The sequence below is a fragment of the Lactuca sativa genome, chromosome 6 (assembly GCF_002870075.4).
Source record: "Lactuca sativa cultivar Salinas chromosome 6, Lsat_Salinas_v11, whole genome shotgun sequence".
Lineage (NCBI taxonomy): Eukaryota > Viridiplantae > Streptophyta > Magnoliopsida > Asterales > Asteraceae > Lactuca > Lactuca sativa.
Genome location: NC_056628.2, coordinates 156,791,845 through 156,798,394, shown reverse-complemented (window position 1 = coordinate 156,798,394; position 6,550 = coordinate 156,791,845).

The following is a 6,550-nucleotide window of genomic DNA, read 5'->3' as shown; positions in this document are numbered from 1 at the left end:
ATTCTATCTTTCTCAGTCCACATACTATTGGATTAGGTGTCTAAGCCCATAACTATTTTGGTATGTACTTGACCCGATTGTGAGCATGGTCCTTTTGGGTTGCCTTCACCATAGCAACTGATAGGATGAATTAAGGAGAAAAAGGATTAATTATGATTTATGAATATATTATATGAATAATATATTAAAAGAGAAATCATATTGTTTAATTAATATTAGTTAAGAATTAATAAGAATTAATTTTGTGGCTAAAAGAGATTAATTAAATAAATGTGACTGATATTGCAATTATATGATAGTTGCAAATTGGGCTATGGATTCCTAATGGAAAAGGGATTGGACGAATTCTATGGGAAGCACACATGGATTTCGTCCAAGGGCTTTCTAGGGGAACTCCATGGGTAGCTTAAGGCCTAACCAGTCAGATTAGGGTTTCCTGGTTGAAAACCCTAATAGCCTAAGTATAAAAGGAACCATTGGCAAGCCAAAAACGTCCCTAACCTTCTAAGAGAAACCCTAGGACGTTTTGGTGCCTCCTCCCTCTCTCCTTGTTCATATTGTTGCATATGGTGTTTGTGAATCCATTAGAGGTGCAACATTTGAGGGACTAGGCTTTCAGAAGTCAATTACAAGAAGGATTTAGATTGTTATTGCAACATAACAATCAACGTAAGATCTAAACTCTATTCTTTTGTCAATTTCGATTATGGCATGCTAGAATTAGGTTTTATGTGCTTTGGATGATTATTGCATGTATATTAGACAAAGTAGATCCAAAGCTTTAGGGTTTGCATGTACACCATAAGATTGAAGTAGTGCTCAAAACCCATCACATACACCCCTCATGATTATTCTCGATAAACCACCACAATATCCACCTTCAAGGGCACCCATAACAAATCCCTAGATCTACAACATTCCTTCTTCCTCACAACATTAACCAAAGGGTGAAGTACCAGTAGATCTATCAAAATGGCGAACCTCACCCGTTAACATAAACATCCTCATGAATGTCTGAAACAAGATCCCACACCTTGATTGAAACTGAACATGTCCCACCAATATGTAATTAGCTCGATATAACTTCCAAAGTTATCCAGAAATGCTGCTAAAACCCTGGTCGGAACAATCCAAATACCAAACCCGTCGACATGATATGCTAAAAATTAGATTCGCGGCAGATCCTAAGCCACACCTAAAAAGCTATATAGTACCGCTTCGATGTCCGAACTCCTAATAACCAAGGACAGTTGTCAAATGCGAGCCTGCTATGAATATTACTTCCACAACCAACATTTGAGGGTACGGATACCAAATTAACTTAGATCAAAAGATGAAATTCAATAAATCTTGGAACTTTATAATTACAAAGGTCTAGAAGGTAGATGAAAGTTGAAATCTTCAATTGGCAAGCTTCAAGGATCAATCTTGCATGAAAAATTGCTCCAAAACAACCAAAAGTGGATGAGAGGAGAGGGGAGGCTCAAATCTGATGGAGGCTAGGGTTTCACCCAAGAGGTTCTAGATATGATGGAGGCTAAGAAAATACCATAAAACATGAATCCTTACCTTTAAATACGATGAAAATCCTAAAAATTGTGTGGGCTCTAGGCTGCATAGTTTTCACGTCATGAGAATATATTCTCACTTCGTGAGATCAGGCTCTTCTCACATCGTGACAAATTTCTGTCACTTCGTGAGGACAAGTTTTTACCCTCTTTCACTCCAACTTCAAACAGTCATACCTTCTTCGTTTCAACTCCATTTTCGGCGTTCTTTATATGCACATAAAGGTATCGAGGAGGCCTACAACTCTATCTAATTACTTTTGGCTTAAAACACACCGAACTAAAATCCTTAATTCATGAAAGAAGTCCAAAACATCACTTTTCCCATTTTACCCTTTTTCTTCAAAGCACAAACCAAGGCTTTAATCACTTATCCAACATTATCATTATCCAATTAGGTCTAAACCCCATTCCATTGAAGCCCAAGCCCTTTACTTGATCCATATATTACCTACACTCCCGAAATAAGAAACACCTTGAAACAGGATGTTATAACTCCCCCCACTTAAATTGGATTTCGTCCTCAAAATTTGTGTTGGTTAGGAACTATGAAAATAACACCAAAACATTCCATAAGCTTCCTCTAACCACTTAGAAATCAATGCATCTTATATATAAAAATCAATAGACCACTCGAAAAGCCACAATGTCCATGTAATAACCCAAAATCTTGAAATAGTCAAACACAACAACTATATTTCTCTCCCTAACTGTAAGACCCAACTTCCAGTGAGAACCACTCAAACCAGAAACTCTCAAAACTACAATGACAAACCAATTCCATCAATATACTTCCCGAAACCAGGAACCCATCAGTCTTAACTTCATAAACCATACCCTAAGTTTGATGATTAATCCAAGAACCTGACGTTGCATATGAATCCCTCATCAGCTCATATTTACATCCACATGCCAAATCACTCGAGGCATTTACAACGAACTTCATGACTCAAGATATCAGAACCGACTCCCAACAAAGAACCAACACCCAAGCATGCAAATAAGACTAACGATCCGGGACTTAAGAGTATCAATCAAATGAATATCGGGTCCCACTCATATGAATCATACAACCTGTTGGGTCAAATTTAGCTTTTCGGTTTGACTTTTCAAGTTTGACTTTTGAGTTTAATTTTTTAAATTTGACTTTTAAGTTTAACTTTTTAAATTTGACTTTTAAGTTTGAATTTTGAGTTTAACTTTTTAAATTTGACTTATAAGGTTGACTTTTGAGGTTTATAATCAAAGGGTTTGACTTTTAAGTTTTATTTTAGCTTCTAGTTGTGCTTTTAATTGATTTTAAGGTCTACGAGGGAGTTGAAAACATGAAAGAGAGTCGTCAGGATATGTTAAGACAAAATTTTAACATTTTCAATTATATCCCTGGAGAAACCCTCGAAACTCAGTTGCAACGATTTACTACACTTGCTACTGAGATGAATATAGCTGGGATCTTGTTGTCCAAATCTGAGATAAACAAAAAGCTACTGAATTCACTTCCGAAATCGTGGGATATGAACGTGGCTGACATAAAAAAGACAGAAGATCTCAATCATCTTAGTCTGACTAATATAATTGAAGAACTTAACGCTTTGAATTGTCGAAAAACAATGAGTTCCACAAACCTCCCGGTCAATGAAGTTTCATGTTCTCAATCATGTGAAGTTTCATGTATGCTATATAGTGAAGATACGATTAAATTTCTTCAGAAACAAATATAATTGAAGAACTTAACGCTTTGAATTGTCGAAAAACAATGAGTTCCACAAACCTCCCGATCAATGAAGTTTCATGTTCTCAATCATGTGAAGTTTCATGTACGCTATATAGTGAAGATACGATTAAAGTTGGTTGGTCCTTAGCAGAATACCTAGTTCTCCCCCACTTAGGGTTCAAAATACCACCAACTGACATAGCTAATAAACCAAAACTTAAACTGGCTCAACCAGATGCATACCATCCCTGATTCTCATCATGTAAATCACAACTCAAGATGATCCTACAGATAAGGACCAACCAACTTTAAAGAAATTTTGAATCTCCTATGGAGACCCTAGAAGCTTCACAAGAAAAACTGTCCCTGGCACCAAGAATCCTTTGTAGATGCACAAGCAATAATTATGTCGGTCTGTTCGCAACATTGATTCTTTATCTAGAAAGAAATGGTCTACTACACACCTCGCCTATAAATCTATAGTAAACATTTCATGGCGAGCATCGTTCATGAATTCAAGAGGCATCATTCTCATAGCTGGGATACATAAGGGACAACAAAAGTTGTCCTTCCCAATCCACCTCCCTTGATCACGTAAAATAATCAACTCGCACTTGACTTAACTAAACTCAAAGGAAAAAAAACCATTGATCTTATTTCAAGGCAATCATACCACAAGAATCTTCTTGTGTATTCCCACACTTCCATACTTGCTGCAAAAAAATGCAACTATCTAGCATCATGTTGAGTCTGTATCCAACTCTGAGAATATCATGTCTGCTCTCTCTTACCTTAGAACATGAAAATCTAGAAGAACGTAATCCCTTCGTGGTTAGTGACATTCCAATACATCAACCAATCACTCAGCTTCCGGTTGCAACCCACGAGTCGATCATCCCCATCACTTCCTTCTTAAGTCTCGCGACTCAACTAACACTACCTCGAGTAAGGCCTTCGAGACCTAAAAATCAAAGAACTCCCGTAGTTCTGCACCATTCAAACCTAAACTGACATGGCCACTAAGGCCCAAACAATCACCAAACTTATCCTCAGCTTGAACAAACATAACTGATAAACCGAATAAGACGAAAACACATTGCAATGGATCATGGTGCCTAACCAGACAATCTACCCTCCTTCAGCTTCTTAGAATCCCTACAATCATCCTTAATTCAAGTACGAGTCTTGTGCTTTCAATAGTACGGGCCTAATACTACCTTCTACACCTATCTGCACTTTCCTTAAGAATCATTATGGATCCTCTAAGTAACTATTCATGTCCTCTACCATCCGATCCAATCACATATACCCTATCTCAACAAATATACACCACCAAACAACGCACCAACTCCTCTAAGGCACATCTTAGGCTCTCCTAGTATTCCCTCCTCACCCTTCCATCAACTGCTAAAGAACCACTACTACTATAAGTTAACTACTCCATGAATACAATTACATGCAACAAAACTTAAATAATCTTTCGAATAAAAGACCCAAACCTACAATGATCAGACTCAAACAAGAGTTTCCCAACATGGCCTAGTTAATCATTCTAGAATTATTCAACCTTTTCCGCATATAACTTAACATATTCATTTAATAGTTAGCTCACATCAATATGGGTCCCACAAAGCACGAAGCAAGCAACATTCGAGCAGTAACACCCTATAGGCCACAAAACATAAAAGGCATCCTCTAGCTAACACTCTTATGCGATGCTAGGAACTTCTACAAACACTACAGGTTGCCTTATGCATGCAAATTATACACAAAACGGGATCACATGTACTGTTGAATGAATGATTCTACCCTAAGCCCACAACCTGACATGGAACAGAAAATAAGGTCAAATCAGTCCTTCTAGGGCTATTGGATCCTAATCGTAAACAATTTTTAAAGCATACAATTAGCAATCAATTCCACCAACACATATTCCAAATATGACATAGCATCCAATTCCTCCTAGGCTACAAGGCATCACAAATCAGGCAATTCTATTTACCATCTAAAATCCATACTAGCATGCAGTTTCAAAAGCTCAATTAACAGACATAGAATGCATCTCTCCTAGAATTCTATCATGCAAATCCTGATAAGATCTGTAGCCCTAATCTAACATGCAATTCTCATATACTCATACCAAAACAAAAAGCATAACACATGCATGGGTATTTTGGGAAATACTTACTTAAGCTCAGCCGATTGCACGCATTACACCCCCTTTTTCTTTAAAATACATCTTTTTAGAATTTTTTTTTCTTTTAAAAGATTACCAATTCCTCAGTTTGAGTTCAGTCACACCCGAAAGTGAAGCTGAATCCCTCAAACCAAGGCTCTGATACCAACTTGTAACGTCCCAAAAAAATACCGAGTAAAAATTTCTTTTTAAATAAGTTAAATCCATTCATTCATTGTTCCAAAAGATGTTCAGGGTCAAAGTATTCTCAAAACATCAGAGTAATTTGTAAACATTCAAAGCGGAATAAAACTCCAGGGCATGTAGTGTGATAAAGTCGGTCCATTCCTTTTGAAAACGGATGTATATGAAACCGTAAACAAAAACTGTAAGCACAAAGCTTAGTGAGTTCCCCAAAGTACCACATATAATACACATATACATATAACAACACGTGGTTGGTTCGGTTCCATATCAAACCAATATGACAACATGTAGCTGTGTTGGGTCCGTATCAACCCCATATGACAACATGTAGTTGTGTCAGATCCGTATCAACCCCTTGTCTATATCAACCCACATGAAAACAAGTAATTGTGTCGGGTCCGTATCAACCCCTGAGTCTATAATGACTTCGAGCCCAGATTGGCTCTATGTATATAACATACAAACATACTAGTAATAGTCATAAAGACAGTAAGCATATACAAGCATATGAGTAAGTGTCACAAAGACCACTACTATCCTACAACATAATCCAGTGGGCCGATATTGGTGCCTTCGACCCACAAGTACAGTGAAGAAACTCACATGAACTACTCAATAGAAGCTCGACAACTACCTCAACATCAGAACAAGCACCCAAACTTCCTAAAACCAAACTGAGACCAATACTTAGTCAAATACTCCATTTTACCCAAGTTTAACCAAAAGTCAAACTTGTCAAAAAGTCAACGATCGGCTTAGTCAAAGTCAACGTCACGTCGTGACCATTCCTTGGTCACACCGTGAGAATGCAACGACAAACATTTGTGATTCTGGATATCGTCATGTCATGACACATCCTATGTCACGTTGTGACTTCTGGTCAGA